Raw genomic sequence first — 25276 nt, forward strand, 5'->3', positions numbered from 1 at the left:
TTTGAAAAAAAGGAATTGTTCGGCTTCCCTTTGAAAGCAGACATTTTCCCTATGAAACCTTAGAATCTTATTTCTTAGTCACACTTCAGAGCTCAAGAGATTAGTAATTTTTCCATGTAAAAACATAAAATATGCAATAAATGATTGAGAAAACCAATTTAATTCAATTCTTTGTAACTTGTTAGTCAAATATCTTTTTTATCAGAGATCAATTATTTGACTAATAATTACAATGTATTTGATATGAAATGAAATGTATATTCACAGTAGAATAATTTACAATAGAAAAAAAATTGGGAACAGTATGATTTTAGTGTTCAGTAGGTTTTCTGGGGTTCCCATGTAACAGAGTGAAAACCTAGCACAAAGCCATGTCATAGAATATTTACTCATGTGGAAAAATGTTAATGCTACATATTAAATAAAAAATTTCTGTGGGCTACCCAATTTTTTTATAGCTTATGCCATTTTTCCTATAAACACAGTAGAAAGACTACAGGAACTTAATACTTAGTTTGGGGGTATGGAAGAGGGAGAAAGTATATATGATTTCTGATGGCTTATGAATTTCACTTTAGCTTTCCTAAGATTTTAAAGTTTCTTCATTGACCATCTGTTACCTCTGCAAATAGAAAAATCAGCTTTTGTTTAATTGCATTATCCACATCAACCAATATACATTGATGGTAGAGTGCCTACTTAGCAAGTGTGAGGCCTTGAGTTCAAATCCCAGTACTGCCAAGAATATTTATTGAACACCAGACCAGTGCAACATATTGTAGGAAGATATTTATCTTATTTTTTTTATTATTGTGCTGGGGGTTCATTGTGACCTTTACAAAAGTTCTTACACTATGTTGTAATGAATTCACCCCCTCTATCATTCCCCTTTATGTCCCCTCCCCCATTCCTGGAAGAGTCTCAATGGGTCTCGTTTCCCATTTCCATATATGTGTACATGATATTTCCACCATATTCAACCTCCTACACCCTTTCCTTGTATCCTCCGCCCACACTGGTACCAACTCCCCTGCCCAGGACCTGTATTGGCTTCTGTAGGAAGATATCTTTAAAAGACAATTTTTCCTGCCATCAAGGAGCTTCCAGGCACATTTCAGAAGAATTGTATGTAAAATATATAATGTTTTAAAAAATCAGTAAGGTTTAAGTAACAAGAGAAGCCAGGAATAGAAACAGGAGAAGCAACACATGACTCATTAAATGGTCAGGTCACTTTTTGTGGGGGATAACTTTTAATGTGATACAATATGAACCTAACTGACCCATACATTTTCCTTGCCTATGTGTACTAAAACCTGAATGAACTCCTCATCTGTGAATAGTCCCATTCCTGAGTTCAACTGCACTGGCATTTAATAAAGAACCATTTTGAAGCCTGCTAGTTCCTTGATTGCCAGCCACTTACTAACATGCAAGAGCTTTACCATGTACAGTTATCATTTCGATCTCTATTCTTTGTCTGAGGTTTTTATTTAGCTATAGATTATAAAACTTCCTTCTTTCCCTAGAGTTAAAAGATGGGACTGAGAAATGACATATCTTTGTGCTGTAGCGCTCTTGACATATTTTCTTGGCTATAGAAGAAGAGGGTAGGGTAAGCTAAATACTCATTTAGCCAATAGGTATTTCTTGAGAGCACAATTCTTTATGCTAGTCAGTAAAGTGGCAAACTAAAAAGGGTTGAATGGAGAGTACTTAAATTTCAAATAAGAACCCTAACTTTGGTTGCTGACTCTCTCAATATTTAGCCAAGTTTGTTGATTCTTCCCACAGGAAAGCAATACATTTCTTAGCACCAATAAAAAAGTTTTTAACCTATAGTATCAGAAAATGATGCTTTAAAATTTCTCTGAATATTATATATGAGATAAGATAACACAAATAATTGTTGAAATATATTCTGTTACACTATACAGATTTTCACCCAGAATGATTTTCAAAACCACAAATGAGAATTGATTTTCCCCTAGAGGTGACTCAAGCACAGGATAAATTTACAAATTGTTACAATAAAAGTGATAACAAGGTCTTTATGTAATTTCTTCAGGCCTGATAAGTGAGAATGATGTAGGGATAAATATTCCCCCATAGAACTGTGAATTAGATAAATATAATTCACAAGTGCTATGGAAATGATTAATTTGTAATGAAATTTTAATTTTTCCTTATTTTTAAAATCATTCTTTCTTCCAATAAATTGCATACACATAAAAGAAATTAGATTTCAACAAAGAGTGCTACAATGTGAATGTCTTTTCTCATTGATTTAACAAAAAAGTTTATAAATCATGCTTTCTGTGAACAAAACAAATATGATTGCTCAAAGAGAAACATTAGTTAATTCCTTACAGGACATTTTTGTCATTTTGGGAATTGAACTCAGGGCTTTGAACATGCCAGGCAATTGCTCTACCACTGAGCTACATGCCCAGTCCTGAAAAAGAATTCTTTTTTTTCTCTTTATTGCTGTGCTAGGTGGGGGTACATTATGGCATTTACAAAGGTTCTTACAATGTATCAAATATGTCACACTTGAATTCAACTCCCACTCCCTTTTCCCCTCTTTCTTGGAATAGTTTCAATTGGTATCATTTTTCCATTTACATACTTGTGCATACATTTTTTGCACCCTATTCACCCTCCTAACCCTCTTTCCCCACCACCTCCCTCCTCCCACTGGTACCACCCCCTCATCACCCCACCCCCACACCCCACCCCTGCCACCTGCAGACCTGTTCTGCCCTCCTGTTCTCTGATTTTGTAGAAGAAAAAAGAAGATACAAAGAAAAACATGACATTTTTGCTTGTTTGAGATAAAGGTATCTACATAGGGAGTGAAAGAGAACCCTTTAACAGCTCTTTTAACTAATAAAATTAACTTGTTTGGCACAAAAATCAGGATGTTCTAACCAATGAATGCTTTTACTCAAGTAACATATTTTGTGTAAAAAATATTCAGAGCATGTTTTCCCCATAATATTGTAAACTTATTTATCTGAAATAAAAATATTTTTAAAATTGGATATCAAGTCTTCTTTAAGTTAGTGTGCATTAATTGTAAAAAAGAGCTTCACTGTGATATCTCCATACATTTCCATAATGTACTTTGATTATATTCACCCCCTCCATTACTCTGAAATAAAAATATTTATGAAAGGATGACTTCGTAACATCATACCCACTTACATAATTATAAGCTTTTAAAGCACACAAGTCCTTTATCTAAATGAATATATTGTCACTTACATGATATAATATTTATATATCTGAAGCTAGTAATTCTGCTCATGAATTTATTGATGGAATAAATATAAGCATTCCATGAAATAACTCTCCTTCCTCCCTCCTTAGAAGTTACTATATAATATGTGCTGAATTCAGAATATTTGGAAGTGAATGGCAGTTGTTTGTTCTCTGCTACTTTTAGTCAACTGAATATTCTTAATGGTTTAAATTTTGTTACCTGAAAAACTTAAAGTGCCGAATAATTTCAAGAAAAGAAAAAGAAGTTCCAAGATTGTTCCAAGGGTCCTTCCTGCCTCTCACAGCCATGAGAAGAGAAGTAAGTGTGATGGGGAGTTTGAAGGGCTTAGCAGGAAAAGCACTCTAATGTTGGGCAGTCAGAACAGTCAGCTGGGGTCTTGGAGAGCTCCTTATGCAACACCTTCATTTCACATGTGAGGAAGAGGAGCTATAAATGAGCCAACAGACTTCCCAAGGTCACATGGTTGGCTAACTCCCTCATAAACCTGCCCTCTTCTCTTTCTTCTCCTTCATGATCTTCTAGTAGCCTGAATGAGAGAGCAGGTCACCATGACTCTCTGCCTCACCTTCATTCACTCCCAGCTCCCATCACTGTGCCTCTGAACTGTCTCAGCTCTGGCCTCTTCTTTCTACTCCCTCTGCCTTCTTCCCAGTTCAGGTATTCATCATCTCTGGTCCATGTTATTGCCATAGTTCCTGAGTTGTTCTCCAGTGCTCCAAGCCTACTTTATGTCACTTTCTGTTGCCAGTCATCTTTTACACCCAGATCAGACTCCACTCTCTAGTAACCCAGTAACGAATGCCTGTTGCCCCAAGTTTCATTTCTGAAGGAGCTTACAGCTTTATTAAGAAAAATTGCATATATTAAAAAAGAAAAATAATCCTTATGATAGTTGAAATGATTTCACATTTATCATTCAATTTGAGTTTTACATGTGCTTCTGTATACCCAGTATATGCAAAAATTAAGGGATTTTTTTCCTTCTGTTTAATAGTTTATGTAAAAGTGGGCTTACATAATGCAATATATGTTATCAACATAAAAAAAACCTCATGAATCCACTTGTATTAGTCAGGGTTCCTTAGAGAAACAGAACCAGTAACAGATATGTATGCAATTACATGTATAGATAAGAGAAATTTATTTATTTTGAGATATTTATTTCTAATTTATTTTGAGACATTGGCTCATGCAAGTATGGAGGCCAAGAATCCTACTGTCTGCTATCTGCAGACTTGAAACTAGGAAACCTGGTAGAACAGTTCATCTCCTTCCTTCCTTTCTTCCTTCCTATGTATGCAGGTCTAAAGTAGCAGCTTTCTAAATGGTCAAAGGACACCTCGGGGATCAAGGGTAGTTGTTCCCCCAGGATAGGTAGTTTTAAGGAAGAACAGGTAGTTTTAAGGGAATTCACTTGTATATCCTCATCTTTGTGTACTTTTTCTTAAAACTGGTCTGGTTAAGAGGGTACCTGCTGTCCAGTCGTCAAATCATTCTCCATTCCCATCAAAACTGTACTTTTTACATTTTACAAAAGAGCTGAGTTTGTCACCCATCCTGAATCTCACTTTAAGTCACCTCGCAAAATGATAAAAACCTTCATAATTACAATGACACTACACAACATAAAAATTTGGTGAAAAAATTTCTCTAATTAAAACACTGCAAACCATCAGTGGGCATCAGACCTTTCCCCATCTTTCACTATTTCTGCCTAAGTTCATCTAGATGACATGATTTGAATGAGTACAATTTATGTTTAACAACCTTGGATTCTTCATTCTCTGAAAATTGTCCAAGAGTGTGTTGGTCCTGAGGAAGAATCTTGTGAGAGTAAAGCAAATATGCATTCTTATATTTGTTTTTCCATGTCTTTCATCAGCGATGAAAATTCATCAGCTGTGTTCTCTTAGAGAACACCTTCTCCATTCTTCACTTTCTCTTTTTCTGTAATTCCAGTTTAGATGTTTGTTCTTCTCAGTCTTCTCTGTGTTCCCAATCCTGCTTTCATATAGTTTCATCTCTTTATATTTTTTTGCTACATACTGGGCAGTTTCACCACTCTTCAATACATATTTATTTAACACATACTACATGGTAATTACTCTTTCAAGAACTTGTATGCCTCATTGAACAAAACAAATACATCCCTGCCTAAGAGGAGTATGCGTTTAAAGAGACAAAATGGGGAGGCAAACGATAAACAATAAATGATCTGGGTGTGGTGGTGCCTGCCTGTGATCTCAGCTATTTGAGAGACAGAGGCAGAAAGATCATAGTCTGAGGCTGGCCCAAGCAAAGTTAGCACAACAGCCTATCAGAAAAACAAACTAAAATCAAAAGGGACTGGGTGGGGGGATGGGTCAGCTCAAATGGTTCCATTCGCAATAACACACACACATACACAATGTGTAGAATGTGGAAAGTGGTAAATGTCAAAAAAGAGAGTAAGTAATTCCTTCTCTGTTTTTATTTGCCATTTGACCTATCAATTAGGTTTTTATTCTAAACTATATAATTTTTATATATCTAAATGTTCTATTTGAATATTTTCAGAACTATGTGGTCATTTTTAAAAGTCTGCTTCTTGTTCATTTAAAAAATTCTGTATTTTTTCTGCCCGGTAGCGAGGGGATGCGGGTAGAGGGAAGGGGTAGGGGAAAGGGAAGGGGTGGGAGAAAAGGGAGGGGGTGGGGCAAAGGGGGGAGAAATGACCCAAACATTGTACACACATATGAATAAAAGAAATTTAAAAAAACTGAAAATGTGCACACTTCAAAAAAATTTCTGTGTTTTACTGCTAAAATTATCTCATGAATAGTTATTTTATATTCTGTATTTAGTACCTACCATGTTAAAGTTTTAAGGATTTCTATACTTGTAGCTTTATTATTTCTGTTTACTCACACATATTCCTTTGTGTGCTTGGTAATTTATCTTTATTGGAAGCTTTTATTAAATTTAACATACCCCTTAAAAATTCTAAAGGCCTAGATGGAGACATGGCTCAAGTAGTAGAGTGACTGCCTAGCAAGAGTGAAGGCCTGAGTTCAAGCCCCAGTACCTCCAATAAATTAAAAAAAAATTCTAAAGGCCTAAATTGGGATGAGTTTTCCCTAGAGAAGATTTGGATTTCTTTGTGTTGGGGGCCAGGAGGCTCTGCAGATCTAAGATGATATTAGGTTGTCTGAGCACTCAGGTTTAAATATTGAAATTTCAAGGAGACTGGAGGTTACCAGGAAGTTGGAGTTGGAGTGAGAATTGGGCTTAGTATCTGACCCCAACACTGGTACCCACATTTGCTCCAATAGTAACCTCAGAATAATGAGGGTTTACTTCTCACCCTTTCCATATCAATCCTTTGCTTTAGTTTCAAGGGGAAAGACTTTAGGTGTCAGCCATTTCTCGTGGCTCTGGTGAGCTGAGCAATTCTTTAAAAAGCATTCTTTTTGTAACTTATTGAGGAAGTGGGGGTACCATAGTACCTTGTCTGCCATACTTCTGGAATTGAACTCAGCCCTAGGTTACCTTTCCAATTATTGTACTGCTTCTTCTAATTCCATATCCTTCCGCTCACCACACTCCCACCTCCGAATCTGGTCAACTTGCATTGCCACACTTGGTGCCCATATTCTTTTGGGTTGTAGTCTTTACAGTCACCCTCCTCCACTCCCAAGAAATGAACTTCCCACTTTCTTTTCTGCCCAGAGAAATCCTGTTCTTTAATCCATGATTAAAGTCAAGTGCTCTGAAAACCTTCCCTAACCACTATTTCTCACTTCTACCAGGGCAGAATTAATTACGCTCTCCTTTATGCTGGTATAATTAACCCAGATATCACAGTACATGACTGGGGTTCCTGCCAACTTGGCATTACAGGACCAGATCTCCTCCATCTGTGTGTCCCTAATGCACAAGTGTGGCCAATCATCACATCATCTGGGAACTGAACATAATTGTGGGAGTCGTGATTGAGGTTCTAGTTGCCTAACTCCCAATTCCTCCTCTTAGGCATTCACTGGTCTTGGAAATTGCTATTATTATCCAGTGAAGATTTCTTGGCTTTAGATGTGAGAGCTTTGTGGATGTTTTATGTCCCTCACACTTGCAGAGCATAATGTAGTAGAGTTGTTTCCTTTATCACAGCCCTCTGTCAATGGTATTTAAACTTTTACAAAATAGAATTGTCAGCCTAAAAGTTTTTATGGTAAAGATGATGTTATAATCTATAATTATATATAATTACAAGATTCCATTAAATATGATCACTATTGAGCTGCACGAATTTTCAGAATGGCTCAGTTCTTAAGAATTTTAAAGGTATGAAATTTGTATTCTTTGTTCAAAAATCACAATATAAGGTATGAAAACATTTTAAGCATAAAAAGATTTCTAACAATACCAAAAGATTTCAAGAAAAAGTGAAGGAACCTTTTCACTCTACCTTTCCCACACTACCACTTCCTCCTCACGTGTCATTCAAACATGGAGCAAGATGTTGATACAGATGGAGCTATGAGGTCACAGTGCCATTTCCTTTACCAGAGAGAAAAAAATCAGGTCAAATGAAGTCTGTTTTTTTTTCTATTATTGAATATTCATTTGACATCACCAGTAGTAAAACAAACAACCACATCCCACATGCAGTACCAAGTACTATGATAATGAATATGCTAATATAATTTTGCATTGGAATAGATTCTGATAGAAGGAGTTTGTGGGGTTCATAGCGATTAGGAAAGAGTAAGTGATTAATAGTGACTCTGATGAACAAAAATAGTAATATATCATGTTTAAGTTTTATAGAAAGTTTTTCTGTTAAGTATGGGAGATTTTTTTTACTGACATTTAATGAAAAGTAGTAATATTAGTGCCTTTTAATCTAGAAAGGCCTGGCTTTACAAGGCCTCTCTATCCCTAACTGCTATTAAACTAATACTTAGTTTCCTGTAAAATCTAAAAACAAAGCTCAGAAAGCCTATCCTCCTTTTATTTTTAAAAATAATAAAAGCAGAACATAAATTATGATGAAGAATTTATAAATGAAGTATGGTAAAAACAGTTTTTCACTTAATCTCTGGATGAAGGATTTGCACCCTAATTATAGCATAGAGTCTCATAGGAATGAAAGGAGACCTTGGAAGTAACCAGAGTGAGCACTTCACTGTACAGGTGAGGTAAGTCGGGCCCCAAAGAGATTGGATTCTCCATGACATACTGCAGGGAGAGTCTGCACCAGGGCCCCAGAAGTACTGGGTGATCTTCACAATACCTTGGGTTACAAAGGCTTTCATGTACATTATTATTGACTCAGAGAACCAAGTAAAAGAAGAACAGATCGTCCGAAGTGGTGTCACACAGTAGCCTGTGCAGTAACCAGAGACTTGCCTTCCACCCACCCACGGACGAAAGGATGATGCTGGTCACAAAAGTGGTATACCCTTGGATGCTCCGAGAGCATTTCCTCAGAGGACAGGGCTGACACTGGATGGCAAATTGCCCAATTTTTGTGGTAATGTAGGAGCAGGATGACAAATGTTCTCACATGAGGGACTTGAAACACTGCACAGTGATAACCAAACTCCACGTATTTCAAACTCCAGGTATTTCCCAAAACTATAGTGATAATGAAATAGGAAATAGTGACAGGAAAGGGCCCCCTGTGAATCAGATATTCTCTTTCTTCTTCCTTCCTTCCTTCCTTCCTTCCTTCCTTCCTTCCTTCCTTCCTTCCTTCCTTCTTTCTTTCTTTCCCTTCCTTCCTTCCTTCCTTCTCTCTCTCTCTCTCTCTCTCTCTCTCTCTCTCTCTCTCTCTCTCTCTCTTTCTCTGTCTGTCTCTCCCTCTCTCCCTCCCTCTATCTCCCCCTTCTTTCTTTCTTCCTTTCTCTTCCCAGAAAAGAGCAGTTATATTGCCCACTAGGACTGAGAATACACTAGAGATGCCACTAATTGAGGACACTCCAGTAGAAGAACATTCGGCAGTTATGTGAGGCAGAGCCAAGAGGGATTTACGATGAATTTAGAGAGAAAATAGTTCCTTCTGCCACCCAAGCTGGAGAAGTGGGGCAGATCAGTTACATTTACAGAGAGATAGCAGGGAGACTGCACATAGATGACATCAGAGTTGACCTGTGAGGGAAAGACAGAATTTATTTCTGAACTGACGGGAATTATATTGCCATTAAAGGGAATGAAGTGAATAGAGGTAGAAGGGCTGGGAAGTGTGGAGTGGGTATAGGAAAAAATGAGTAGATCAGTTTGACAGCCACAGGATTTGTGAGAAGGGGAGAGGTTAGCAAAATTGGAGAAGAGGTGTGTCTAGACAGAGAAGTGTTGCAAATACCTAGGAAGAGGTTTGACTCTTAGCCTCTAGGTGATGGAACAATGAAATGATTTGAAAAATGCCGTGATAAAATGGAAGTTGGCCTCAAAATGATTGAAATCAGGATTATTAGAATAGGGAAAGACAGGAAATGGGAAGATCAAGTCAGAGCCCAAAGCGGTAAAACAGAAGGCAGGAAGTAAGGGCCTGATGTAGGGATGTGGTGATAGACTGAAGAAAAATAGAGATGCTTTGGTACTGAGCCTGATGCAGAGATGATATCAGATTGGGTGTGAGTCCAGTGTGATTAAGAGGAACTATATCATTGTCACAAAATCTGGTCCCTGAGGTTATTTTTTTCACATCATATTACATTTTCCACATAACCATCTTGCTAGAGAAATAATTCCTAATTTGCAGGCTACTCTGGGAATATATTTGTACCAAAATGAAGCAAACCAAAATTAATGTTCCAAGTGAAAAGGCTTTGCTTGAAAAAGACTCCTCTCTCTCCTGGGGAAAATAATAGTACTGCTTTTGACCAGGGAAAGTTGTGCATCCAGGAGATGGCTATGAAAAGCCAGTCATGTTTGGAGCTCTCTTTGCCTTAACTTCCTCCCAACCCACTCTAAGAGCCTGCTAAGGCTGAGTCAGAGCCATGAAACTCAGGTTGGTTGGTTTTTTTAAACATCAACTCATTTTTTAAAATGTTTTTTATTGTTGTACTGGGGGGTACATTGTGATATTTACAAACGTTCTTGCAATATATCTTAGTTGGATTCACCCCTTCCATCATTCTCCTTTATTCCCTGTTCCCCTATTCCTGAAATAGTTTCAACATGTCTCAATTTTCCATTTTCATAAATGAGTACATAATATTTCCACTACATTCAGCCTCTTTCACACCTTTCATTTATCTTCCCCCTCCCATTTGTACCATCCCCCAGACAGGACTTGTTTTACCTTCCTGTTCTCCGGTTTGGGGAAAAAAGGGGCATTTTTTTGTTTGTTTAAGATAGCTCTACAGGGAGTTTCCTTGTGCCATTTCTCTGTATATATGTATTATAACTTGAATTGGTTCATGAGCTCTATAGTTCTCCTTTCTACCTTAGTCCCCCTCTTACAGTGATTTCAACAGGTTTAAAAATTCTATGTTCATTCTTTGTAATTCTTTATATGGTTTTTTTAATTTTCCTGAATTGGTTTCTTTACTAGAAGACATTCATTTTCTAAGCAATAAAATTAAGCTTGGACCTTGACTCTAGAACTTAATTCTCTTTATTATTCAAGAGAAGGAATTGTGAATGTGTTCCTTAAGAAATGGATGTCAAAAGCTTCCTTGGTAATAGAGGTAAATACATTTTTATATAGTGGTTTTGTGTAGTGATTTAAAAAGAATAACTTCAATGTCTTTTCTTCCTAGAAGGATAACCATAGACTCTTTCTCATAGGGAAGTGCTATGATCGTGTTAGTACTCCATAAATATCTATAAGATATCAGGAAAAGATTCTAAAAAAAAGAAAAGGACTGCATCTTTCCTCTCATATGTGGAACAAGCAATATGAAAAACAAGTCATGCTAAGGGAAGGTCACTAACAGGAGATGGAAGGTAAAATAAGAAAGTTAATAAGGTGAATATGGTTGATGTACTTTCTGTACAAGAATGAATATAGAATTTTTAAACCTGTTGAAACCACCATAAGAAGGGGACTAAGGTAGAAAGGAGAAAAATACAGAGGATGAATCAATTCTGGTTATAATATATAGATATAGATATAGATATAGATATAGATATAGATATGGAAATGTCACAATGTAACTATATAGCTATCTTATACAAACAAAAATGTCTTTTTTCAAAAATGGAGAAAAGGAAGGTAAGACAGGTCCCGTCTGGGAGTTGGCACCAGTGGGGGGAATGTAGGGAAAGAAGGTGGAAGGGTGAATATGTTGAAAATATTATGTACTCATGTATGAAAATGGAAAAAATGAGACCTGTTGAAACTATTCCAGGAATGGGAGGAGGGAGGATAGGAGAAATGATGGAAGGGTGAATTCAACTATGATATATTGTAAGAAATTTGTAGACTGTCACAACATATCCCCAGTACAACAATAACAAAAAGATTAAAAAATTAATTATTTAAAAAAGGAAGAAAAGGCCTAAGATGGGAACGATTTCAAGAAGCAATGTAACTCTAAGGCTGTTGTGCAGGGGGAGCCCAGCGGACTCTCTGCTACCTGAAAAGTCAATAGACCTTCAGAGAAAAACATCCAAACGACAGAATATTCACTTCTGAGAGTTATTTGATTTACTCATTTAAGATTTGACTAGAGTTGGGAATAGGGTTAGAGAAAAATATCAGTTCTAGAGATTCTAAATATGTTCTAAATTCTTTATCAACTTCAGTGATGTTGGGTTCAAGGACATCTTTGGAGATGTACAAAGGATCTCCAAGATGCATAAATTCTTCCTCATGAAGAGTCTAGAGCTCCAAATGACTTCTTAATTGTGACTTTGGCTATTTAACAAGTGGCTTATTTTTCCAGATTTACATTGTTTTGTGTAAACTAGATCAGAGGTCTGGTTTTTATGGCAGACAGTAATTAGAACAATTCATTAATTCTCAAAAGATAATCAGGAATGTCTGAATTGTATTTTCCTTTATAGCCCCTGCAAAGGAAAAAGAGCATTTGATGCAATGCAACTAACAGCACTTAATAAAAATGAAAAGTTTTAAATAATAATGACATGGTGTGTCCAAATCATCCATACAATAGCATTATTTGATTATATAGGGAATGATGGAGATTTCCAAAAGGAAATAGAAATACAAGAATCCTATTTTTTATTGATAACAAGGGAGACAACTAGTCAGCTACCACAGAGGTATGTTGGAGAAGTTGCAAAGATGGATTTTAAGCCAAAGAAGATAAAGGTAAAACTATGCTTCTGGAAATTTGATGTCTCCCCTATGATTTAATGTGTTGCAGCCTAGGGGCTGGTGGAGTATGTCAAGTGGTATAGTGTCTGCCTAGCAAGTGGGAGGCCCTGAGTTCAAGCCCCAGTATTGCAAAATAAATAAATAAGTAAAAGTGTTGTAGTCCATACCAAATGTGTTCGCAAATTCAAAAATGCCCAAGTAATGATTATGAATCAGTATTTCAAGATGTCAGCAAGGAAAAGACTTTAACTAAAATTCTTATTCAGAACTACTATAGATTATATTATAATATAATATATTTATTTCTTATTATTAGTTGACACAGGGTCTCACCATGTTGCCCAGGATAGCCTCGAACTCTTGAGCTCAACCAATCCTCCTGCTTCAGCCTCCCAAGTGCTGGGATTATTGGCACCCACCACTGTGCCTGACTAATTGTCTTTTAAATGGAACTAGATAGTCTTAGAAATAACTTCATCATGAGAAGAAGAAGAAAGTATCACTAGATCCTAAGTCTGCTTTTAAGACAATAATAAATACTCTTCTCTATATAGGATAATCATTACTTGTCCCTTGTTAACACTCAGAAACTTAATAGTGAATTGGAAATGTTTCCTGTATTTGGAAACTACTATTTCCATAGCCAAAGAATTCAATTGGCAGGATTCATGGACTTGCTAGCTGTATTCATTTGTTATTATGCATAACAGCCTCCAAATTTAATGGTTTAGGACAACCACTTATTTAGCTCATGATGCAGTCAATAAGTTGGCAGCTGAGGCTGATCTAACCTGGGCTCGTGTATTGATTTGTAGTTAGCTCTACTTCCAAGGCTTGGCCGGTCCTCTTGGCTCTCCTGTGTGTAATTCCCCATCCATCAGCAAGAGAGCCAGAGCTTGAGCTTATGGTGGAGGCAGGGCTGCAAGAGGGAAAGTGGAAGCGTGCAAGGATGCTTGAGGTCTAGGCCTAAAACTGGCACAAGTTCACATCTGCTGCACTTTGTTAGCCACAGCAACAATAAGACCAGCTGAGATTCAAGATGTGGGGGAGTGGACTCTACCTCTTAATTGAGAAGATGCAAAGTTGCATTAAAAGGCTTGGATAGAGGGGAGACTGTTAATTACAACCATAACGTGATCAATCTACCTCACTAAAAACTCTTCTAGCACTTGCAGCACTTTTATTGAAGAATTTTCTATTTAAAATTTTCTATTTCACCCAGATATTTTATTCAGGAATGATTATTGAATTTCATTAACTGTCTTTTTTTGACATGTTTTGATTTGCTCATGGGTTGCAGTTTTTCTCCTGAGTCATGTGGTAGATTATCTTAATATTTTTTCCAATATCAAACATTTCCTGTTTGTCTGGAAAGAGCTTCACCTGATTGTAGTTATTGTTCTTTTTGTATTGATTATTCTTTGCTAGTATTAAGATTTTATCTCTTTATAAATGGTTGGTACTTTCCTTTTTTGTGCTACATTTGGTAGACTTTGGTGTTAGAGTTATAACTGTCTGTTAGAGTGAAACTTCCATTATAACAGAACGTTATTCCAAAGAACATTTTTCTGCACATTGCTAAAGTCTCTATGGATTTAAATTCTACAATCCCTTTATTACTTACTGAGTGACCTACTCTGGTTCCTCCAAGTTTTCAAACTTCTTCAAGACTCCAAACATATCTTTTAAAAATTTGTGGCAAACAGTTTCTTAAGTAACCCCCACTGACCCCCACTTTGTTGCTTTTTTATGCCCTTGGGTAATTCCCTCACCTTGAATGTGACCCTACCTCTTGATTGGAGGAGACACATTATCTATAGATTTGATAGAGTTATTCTTTTAATTCTATCTGCACCTTGAAAAATAGTATTAAGATATAGAAGGACTGTTTATGACCAATAGGATATCACAAGATGACGGGATGTCACTTCCATGATTAGGTTACAAGTGACTTCTGTCTTCTTAATAGACTCTCTAAATTTTACTTGCAGAATCCAAAGGACCCAGCTATATTACAACTGGATTACTGACCCTCAGAAACTGGGGTAAACAATGTGCATTGTTTGGGGCCATTAATCTTGTGGTAATCTGTTATCCAGTAATAGGTAAGTAATGTACATTGAATCATAGATTCTCAGGATGTGAAGAACCTAAAAAACTCCATCCAGTTCAACCTTCTACTCTCATGTGAATCTCTTCAAAGTGCCTATCTAGCTTATGTTTAAGTGTCTGAAATGAAAGCACAAGGCCCTAAGTTTAAACTCCAGTACTGTAAAAAAAGTCTCAAATTATAAAAGTCACTAACATAAAGAGCAGTTCATGTTTCATAAATTATAATTTTCAGGAAGGCATCTATTTCAATAAATTAAATATTTTATCCAGAGGTCATATCTTTACCTAGATATCATGCCTACTTCTTCCACATAATAAACCTGAAATTATTTGAAGATAGTTATCCTATTAATCCTGAATCTTCTATTCTTATTCACTATACTGAAGCCATGAACACTGTGAAAATAGGAGCCAGCCCTATATTCTTTTTATATCCTGTGCCCTGACTGTGACAGCCACCGACAGAAAGGAAATGTTTAACAAATGCTGGTGAAATAAAATTGAGTTATCAATGTTGCATATTCTTAGTTCTTCAAAAACCCTGTACCCAATACGGTCATATGACCTCCCTCATCATCCTTGTCCCTGCTTTCTTGCCAAGGTTTCTGTAAGTGACACTTAACGATTGGTTTAAGTAGTAAAAGGAGTGTGACACTGTTTCTTAGAGTAACTGGTAAGCACAAGATTGAAATACCTGATCACTCATTTTGAGTTCACTGTCAATGAAAACTCTTCTTGTTTCTTCTTGATATGAATTGTGCCAAGTCTTATTGCTCTTTTATCACATTTACCCTGCTGAATTTCAGCTTGTTCCATGTGTTCTACCAGACCATGAAGCTGAAGTCTTCTTGGGTACTAATTTTATCATCTAAAGTAGTCTCCCTTGCTCCTAACTGCACATTACCTACAGAACCAATAGAATTATTTTTGTAATTATACTTACACTTTCAGTACTGTCAGTAAGATATGCAAAGGAAAATCTATTTTGGGGGCCTCCCTCACAAAGCAGCCAGAGTGTCCTATGTAAAACTTGAATCAGATTGACACCCCTTTCCTCACAACTTTTTAATGGCTTTGGATTTTTTAGAATACAAATTTCTTACCATGGTCCACAAGCTTCTACACCATTAGGCCTCTGCACACCTCTCAGCACACTGAAGATTGTCATTTCATTGTGATTCTTTTGAAGGTAATCTGTTGGTTTTGGAAGGAAGTGTTTAAAATTTCTTCCTTCCTCCCTCCCTCCCTCCCTCCCTCCCTTCCTTCCTTCCTTCCTTCTTTTCCTTTCTTTCTTACAGGATCTCGCAATGTAGTCCAAGCTGGGCTGGAACTAATGATGCCCCTGCCTAAGTCTCCTGAGTGCTGGGATTATAGGCATGGCCACAACACTTAGCTCTTAAAGATTTCTTTGTTTTTGATTTTCTGATATTTTACTCTGATTTTTCGAGGTATATTTCTTGGTATTTGTATTGTTTGAGATTGATTGGGTTCCTTGACTCTGTAGGTTTGGGTCTTTCATTAGTTCTAGAAAATTCTCAGCCTTTATGTTTTCAAGTATTTCCTCTGTGCTTTCCAGAATTAAATTTATGTCAGATTAGTTTTTCTCACACTTTTCTCTAATTACCTTCATTTCCCTCTTTATTTTCCAGTCCTGTGTGTTCCCATACAACACTCAGGATAATTTCTCCCAACTGTATTCTATTTCACTAATGCAGTTTTCAGCTTAATGCAATTTCAGCTTAATCAATTTATTCACTGATTTTTTAAAATTTCAGCTATCATATTTTTAGTTTTTTTGTTTTTAACAAATCAACTTTGCAATGTTTTATAGCTTCCTGTTTCCTACAGGTCTCTTCAACCTCATTGTTTATTTACTGTAACAAAGTCAGCAGAGTTCTTTCATTTCTTTCTTTGTCTTTCCTATTTTTTTTGAGACCAGATCTTGCCATGTTGCCCAGGTTGGCCGTGAACTCCTGGGCTCAGCAATCTTCCTGCCTCAGTCTCTTAGTATCCAGGACTACAGAAGTGAACCACTGCGCCTGACTCGGCATAGTTCTTCATTGCCTGCTTTGATATCTTTGTGGGTCCATTTGTTCATTGTTTCTGCTGGTTCTTACCTGGGGGTCTAGTTTCCTTATATTCGTGCTTCTCTTTGTATATAGCATGTTTATATTTGAGAAAATATTTGTGGAAACAATTTAAGGCCCATGGATGAAAGCCCACTAAACTACAGAGAGAATTTTTATTTGCTTCTGCTGAGCTTCCTCCTTAAAGCAAGCTTAAATCTTTGGGTAGCAAGTACATCACAGACATTAATTTTCTTCCGACTATTTCTTTTCAGAGCAGGCAGCCCTGTAGAGGGGAGCTTCCAAAATACTCTGGGGAGAGGCTTCTGTGAGATTTTTCACTTGATACCATCTCCCTTGTGCAGCAAGACCATTAAAACAAAACATGACTTTACCCAGATTAGCGAATGCATTCAGGGAAAAACACTTTCTCCACCCATGTCCCCTCTGTGTTCCCATTCACCTTCCAGAGTTCTCATCTTCCCTTCACCTTTGGCCTTTTCAAACTGTCTTGGTATCTCATTGTTGATGTAGAAAGATGTTTCTTTTATGTGTTTTGGTTGGTTTTAGCAAGATGATTTATTGAAATACAAAAACTATTTCAAATCCTCATTCTTTTATTTGGTAGCTGTGTGACTTTGGACGAGTTGTTTAAACTCCATGTGCCTCAATTTTCTTGTCCATTAAGTGGGGATAATATAGTACCTATATTACAGAATTACATGTGAAGAATAGTGTATCAAAAGCATAAATAAATGTTAATTATTATTAGTCACATCTCATTTATTTCCATTAGACCACTTACCATCATCAAAAATTATCTTGTTTTTTAAATCGCCATTTCTTTTCTAGTAGAACATAAGCTTTGTGTTTTATTTACTAGGTAAATTAATATAATTATTAGATTAATGAATGTATTCAATATTTTCACTTTAAAGGCATCATCTTTGACTCAATCTCAACAATTCACAAATTGAAAACAGATCAGTTTATGTGACAAAGTGATCAAACTAAAGTCTATTATACAGCATGTTCTTTTTTAAAAATTACAGTAAAAATTTCTCTAAGTCCAAGATAAGTGAAGGAATAGCTAGATTGAATCTAATAATTTATTTGCCTAGATACTGAATATGCAGCAAATTATTCGTGTTTTAGAATACCCCTTTCAAAAGTTAAAATTCAAGATGTCTTAGTTCAAATATTTCCATATGTACTCAATTTACCCAGTAGCTCAGTCTTTCATCACTTATCATGATTCTAGAGACTCTTTCTTCTATGGAACCATTGCTCCATCTCCAGGGACTCCGTGTGTAAAGTGTGAAATTTCTCACATGACAATCTTTTGATGAAGCTGCTGCATTATGCATTCCATTTGGTGCCAGTGAAGGAGTGAGATGCAGACATGTCTGATTGCGAATGCCTCATCTTGGATGTTGATGCCACTTGGTGTCATTTGGTAGCTGAAAACTTCCCTATCACCTGTCTTCTCTTAACTCAGAATCTTTGAAGAATATGGCTCATATTACACACAACATTGGGTTTATCTTAAGAAATGCTCCTCCCTCTGAATCAGAGAAGACATCTCTGCTCTGTTCTCTGTGGGGAGATCAGACAGTGATTTCTCTGCATAGAGTTCAGGAAGCTCTTCCTCTAGGAAGCTCACCTCTACTTTTCTTTAGCTTTCAAATAAGCAAACACCTAATCACCTTAACAACAACTTAATGCCAGGTGTGTTGGTGTATATCTGTAATCCCAGCTGCTAGGGAAGCAGAGATAAGAGGATTGTGGTTTGAGGTGAGCCTGAACCAAAGTTAGCAGCAAGACACTGTTTCAAAACAAGGCCGGTATGGTGGTACATGCCATCCTCCCAGCTCTTTAGGGTGCAGAGCTAGGAGGATGGTGGTTGGAATCAGTCCCATGTAAAAGTGCAAGACCCTGCCTGAAAAACAAACTAATAGGACTGGGGTGTGGCTCGTGGTAGAACACTTGTGTAGTAAGTGGGAGGTGCTGAATTTAATCCCCAGTCCTGAAAAAAACTTGGTAACCATAGTTAAGTTAATCTTAATATAAAACTTACATTTTTTTCTGCTTACAGAACATATAGACCTTTTCAAAGTGAAATCTAAATGTCTCTATGTATTTGTTACAGAATACCCAGCTTTATGCAAGCGTGTTTCTCTGCATTTTATGCATATTAGATTTTTATAAATTAAGTCATAGTCAAGTGCACTAAGGGAAGTTTGCATTAAAAAAAATCCTGAGGTGAATTATCTTGGAAAATATAGAATGAAGAGAAAGAGTAGGAGGAAATGACATTCTATAGGTAGAAAGGGCAAAATTGTGGAAAAAATTTCCTGAAATAACATGTCACATACATCTAACAAGTGATAAATAATGAGTCATATACATATCAACACTGTTGTAGTACAGGGTCCTCCTGGGGATTTTCATAGAAAACAAATGGAATTGCAATTTTCATAAATCTCAATTTCCTTTATAGCAATGTCATCTTAAAGTTTTGACTAAAAAATGGAAATAGAAAGAAATAGTCTTTAATGCTAGCTGTGTCTAAGTGAGAAGGTTATCAAGAAGATATGGGAGAGCTAAGCACTGGTGGCCCACACCTGTAATCTCAGCTACTCAGGAGGCTAAGATCAGAAGGATGGTGGTTTGAAGCCAGCACGGGCAAATAGTTCATGAGACCCTGTACTGTAAAACCCTTCACAAAAAAGGGCTGGTGAAGTGGCTCAATGTGAAGGCCCTGAGTTCAAACCCTGATAACACACAAAGAAAATATGGGAGAAGAAAAGCAAAGACGATGCTGGGCTGGGGGTGTGGCTCAGTGGTAGAGACTTGCCTAGCATGGCCAGGCCCTGGGTTCTATTCCATTCCAATCCAGACACTTATTGTGATAGAGCATCATCAACTGGATTGCAGTAAGGAAGTAAGGTTTAGTTTTATTAAGAACTCTGAGAGTCATCTAGGAGATGAGTTTGGAAAAAAATTAATTAGAGACACAGAATCCCACTAAAGAGTTAATGAAGTAGTTAAGGCAAGAAAAATGATAGGAACATAATGTGGGGGAAGAAATGGAGAATTATTTGGGAGGTCATGGTGATAGTGGAACTCACAGGTTTCTGAATTGTACAGTGGTGGGCTTTCCTGATAGGGAAGACAGGATGAAGGGTAAGTTGATGGCAAAGGAAGTGGAATGGATTTAGGAGTAAAGATGTTGAGTTACAGCACAGTCATCCTATGAAGATCCAGGTGGAGTTTTCCGTATAGGGATTGGATATGAAGATCTGGAGCCAAGAAAAAAGAACAGGACAGAAACTATTTAGGAATAGGGGGAGAGGGGAAAAGGAGAATATTGGAGGAGGTGAATTCAACTATGATATATTGTAAGAATGTTTATAAATGCCACAATGTACCCTCAGTACAACAATAATAATAAAAACAATAAAATGAATCTTAAAATTAAAAAAAATTGCCACTTGTTGTGGTAACCATGCAGATGTATGAGATGGCTCAGGAAGATCAGTGAGTGAAAAAGAGGAGCAAAAGCAGAACTATGGGAGGTTGAGAAGGAAGAAAAGCTTAAAGGGAAAGCCAAGCAGGAAAATGTAAGTCCTCAGAACTCTAAGGAGCAAATGCACCAAAGGAGAATAATGTTTTGGGGAAGAGAAAATGTCAACAATAGCAGACGATAGAGGGAAGAGCGGCATAATTAAATTCTGAAAGTTTTTCAACTGGATTTGACAAATTAGAAGGCCAACCTACTATTGGTATAGCTTGGCCACAAAGGAACCTTCTCCAGGGTATTGAAGAAGTGCATTCGATTCAAATTCCTTTCCCTTCCCCCTCCACCTTGTCAGGCCTTCTAAGCCATCCTGACTCACTCCACACTTCTACTGTGTTGTCTAGAGTGGGTTTCTTAACACTAAGGTGCTTCCATCTCAAAGCAGAAAAAAGAGCTGGATGTGTAGGAAAACTGAAAGAGGAAAGGAATTACATTATAGTTGTTTAAATACAGCCAAAAGTCAAGCCCAAATTCCAAAGGAGTTCAAGCTAGAGCTACAGACTGAAGATGTGGGGTTGAGATGACTGGAGTAGAGAGGCAGCAGACTGCAATGCAAAGAGAGAAGTTAGAGGATTTAGTAGAGCTCTAGGATAATTTCCATTTCTCCTTTATGGTCTTGTGGGTGAGTCAGGCTGGCCAGGGCACAATAGTAAAGTGAAGAAATTGTAAAGTGACTTTAGAGAAATTTGTCATGAAAGAAAAAAAAATAAGCATTTGTTTACCTTGGAGTTTTTGTAAAACAAAGTATGCCTAAGATGATTTGCTTCTTAAATTTAGGACTCATTTCACATTTAAAATGCTAGAATTGTGACACTAACATAACAAGTATAACATTTGTTCTTCATAAAGTCTGTCATTAATTGGACTAATTGCTAGAAAACATATTTTAGCCTCAAAGGTGATTAAAAAATAATAACTTTTTACCTCTCTCTTATTTTTAGTTTTATTTCTATGGGGAAAGGCTAAAGGACCTCAAGAGTGGTGTGAAATGGAGGGCTATGTGCAAGACGTCTGAGGAGAAAGTTTAAGCATTCTGAAGTTACTGCCTTAGATTTTTCATAACCTGGTAAAAAATCTCTCTTTTTAGTTATTTCCATTGCTTAAAGTCATTTCTGCCAGGTATAGACACTGGTGACTTTGGGTGTAGTCACCTTTTCAATTAGTCTATGTTTGTATTTTATTTAAACATATTTATAAAGTATATTTATTTTGCTTATCACCCCAAATCCCAGATCTCAGCATTTCAAATGTGTGTTCTAATTTTAGCAAGCAAATGATCTTTGTGCATACTTTATCTTAAAAAATTGATTGCCATATTGATTTCAATTGCACTGTTTCCCCAAGTTCTGCAAATGATCTTTTCCTCCCAGCAGCTGATGGTCAGACCTTGTTCGTTTCTGATAGCTTGAATCCACTGGTCTGATTAGTTCTGGCAAGTCAGAGGGCACATTCCCAGGAGTAGTCCTGTTTGTTATTCCTTATTTTTCTAAGTCTTAGAGAGTTGCAAAGAGAAATGAAATTTCCTTGAAAATACATCTTTTCCTAAAAAGAATAAAGACTAAAAATCACATTGATATTGTCTAGTGTTGGCCATGATATCTGTCAGATCTCTTTAAAAGTAATTAGGTCAAACCACTTTAAGTGAAAATGAGAATTTCTTGGTCCTCATAACTGAAAGTCTGAGGTTGGTGCTTCAATGCTGTCATGAAAGCCATGTCTCTCCACGTCTCAGCTCCACTTTCTTCTGTGTTGCTTCATTCCTGGCATGCCATGAAAATGCCAAAGTACCAGGTTTCTATCAGTTTCTGAAGTTCAGAAAATAGTGAGTATTGCTTTGTAATTTTTCTGGAAAATTCCTTACAGCTAAATTTTATTTAAGGTGTCTGAGGAAGGTGTTCATCCCTAATACAACCACTGAGTCTAAGAGACTGAATCATGTTGACAGACCAGGCTTACCCAGGGTGCCTACTCCTGGAAGTGGGCTAACTGTGAGGTCAGCCACATGGACAGTAGCACTAACAAGTGTGCTACAATCCTGTGTTAGGGTGAAGGGTTTATTATGGGTCAGCTCAAGTTGCACTTTCTCACCAAACCCTTGCACATGGGTTAAAGTGGATCCCTTTTGACCTAACAGTAGAACCTATTCTTGACCAAGAGAAAGAATCAGGTCCTATGGAAGCAATCTCCTTTGGTGTGGCCCTCTGAGAATAAGCAGCTGATATGCTTTCGCTCCTCCCCAGGGGACCCCTTTTTCTTGTCTTTTCCTGCTTTCCACTTCCTGTCTTCCATTCCTTCTGCTTTCTGGTTGACTGCTCACCTCTGTGCTTACAGTAGCCTCTTTACATCAGTAGCTACTGTCTTCTACCTACTCTTGCTTCACCTGGGCACAGCAAATTTTTATTTCACATTCCTCCAAGGAGAGATGAAATGGAAAAGATGAAGAAGACACTCTTCCTAAGTCCCTGGCATATTTGATGTTTAACTTGGCTTGCAGAACTAAATACAGGTTGCATTATTTCCAGGGCCTTTTGTGCAAAATCTATTAAGAATTTCATGTGAGCAATACATTAAACAAAGGATGGGGCCCTTCTGGGGCTGGGCTCTCTGCAACTGCACAAGACCAACATCCTGGGCAGAACTCTTGGCTTCCTTCCTCACTGTTCTCCTCAAACATTCCTTCTTTGTCACTTGCCATGCTGTTAGAGGAGGCACCTTATCTCCAAGGCCAGGAGGGTGGATTAAACCAAGAGAGGGTCCCTATTGCCTTTGTCAACAACTGGATTATTCATGAACACATGCTACAGTTCTGAACAAGGGGTCTGCTTCACCTTTTATGAAGAGACCCATGAGAAGAAACACTTCTATTTCCTCTAGATATTATTATCCATGCACTGGTGCCTGGCACTGCGAACGCCACTCTCTTAAAGACAGAAGAGTAGAAAGAGAGAAGGACCCATCAATGAGTTGTTGAATTAAATAGCCATGAAGCCCTCCTACTGACAGTTCTTAGAATGTGAAATAGTAAATGTTTCTTATTATTTAAACCAATCAGGTGGTTTTCTTTAACTTATAGCCAAAAGCAGCTCTATTAATAAACCTTTGTAGTCAAAGAATTTTTTTTACTTACATACTTTCAAAAAATTTTTTGTCTATATTCTGCATATGAATGAGAACATAAAATATTTGTATTTCTCAGTGTGGCTTATTTCACTTAACATGAAGAAAAGAAATTCTTAAAAATAAATTTCTTACATACAACTGAGGAAGGATGAACAGTCAGTAATGCAAAGTGTGGAGCAGCACAGGAGGGCCAGGCTTCCTTTTGTTTTTTTTTTTAATTATTTTTGAAGGTACTGGGGTTTAAACTCAGGGCCTCACACTTGCTAGGCAGGTGCTCTACCACTTGAGCCATTCTACCAGTCCTGGGTCAGGTTTCCTGAAGGAATTTTTTCCCTCTTAAAGAAAGAGGCCTATCACATACTGTTCACTTTCTTGCTCCCTATCATGATATAAGGAAATTTTAGAAACAGCAAGGGAAGTAATAAAACATATTAAATGATAAGCAAACTCAGATTCCAGAAAGTTCTAACAATAGAAAATTTGGCTTATAAAGGGTTCCTGATGGTAACGTGTGAGTAAGGGCTACCAAACGAGAAGTAGAAACAATGAGCCCTTGGATGTGCTTTTTTGGGTTCATCTTTGAAATGACTGCTGTAATCAACTTATATCTAGCTTCTAGAATATAGTAGCAAAATAGAAATAAACACATCCTTTCTTGTGATTTTGCCAAACAGATATGTTCTAAAACTATTTTTATGGTCAGGACTGTGTCTATTGTAAGTAATAGGAAAAGTAACTCAAGTTGACTTAAGCTTACATTATCAGTGACTGCAAGGGAGACTGGATTCTGGGCCAGCTGGATCCAGTCTCAAAGTAATTAAGGATTTTCCTTCTCTGTCTCTTGGCTCTGTCCATCTCTTACAGATACATTATTCTTGTTGGTCAGGTCTCCTTAAATGTCCCATCCTGGCACCAGAAGTAGTTCATCAACCCCAGTCACCTAGACAGAGCAAAAGCCACTCTCAAGGAGAATATGGGTTTTGTCTCAGGAAGAGGAACAAGATTCAGAGTAGGCACAAGTAAAAAGTGACTACTATATTACAAATAAAAGCAACTAAATATTACAACTATTGTGCAAAGAATTAGAGTTGAAATTTTAGATTATCAATAGCAAGTGATTCTGGGAAAGGCAAATGTTATTCAAAAGTCAAAGAATATTGAATCCAATGGTTATTTACTTTGAAGTAAAGATTTTTTTTCTTAATGTAGTCATTGAATTTTGAGAATTGGGTTAAGATTTTAATCTTTTGTCTAATCATTCAAAAAACTAATTCTATTTCTAGCTTAAGAATTCACACATGTCTAAACTTCAAATGTAAATAGAAAAAGGAATGTAATTGAAACTAGAGACATTGTGTGTATTACCCAATCAAAAGGACGACACATTAGAGTAACAAAGCAAGATTCCTGGGTGAAACTATCTATTATGCTCCATCCAAGCGGCAATTAAAAGGTCCATTGTAAAATCACATCACTTTGATTGTGTTCATACCAACATTTCTGACTGCTCATCAGAAAAGACAATTTATAGAGTGACATCATGGATCAAAAGGCAACAGCAAGCTTCATCCTTTATCCTATCAGCTTGTATTAAAATCTTCAAGTTATAAGACCTTATACACACTGATACAGGCAAAATTCCAAAAAGGTGCTCCCTGTAAAAGGGAAGGCAAGTTCCAACTTCTAAACTTTGTATTTAATGTAAGTTCAGGGATTCTCTTTTTTTAAGGTCAGCTCTCCAGAGCTGCATGAATTCGAGATTGCCTCATTTTCCTTGGCATAAAGACAAAGACATTAGTTTCTTGTTCCAAAATAACAAGACATTAATAGAGGTACCTTGAAAA

The sequence above is a fragment of the Castor canadensis genome, chromosome 13 (assembly GCF_047511655.1).
Source record: "Castor canadensis chromosome 13, mCasCan1.hap1v2, whole genome shotgun sequence".
Taxonomy (NCBI): domain Eukaryota; kingdom Metazoa; phylum Chordata; class Mammalia; order Rodentia; family Castoridae; genus Castor; species Castor canadensis.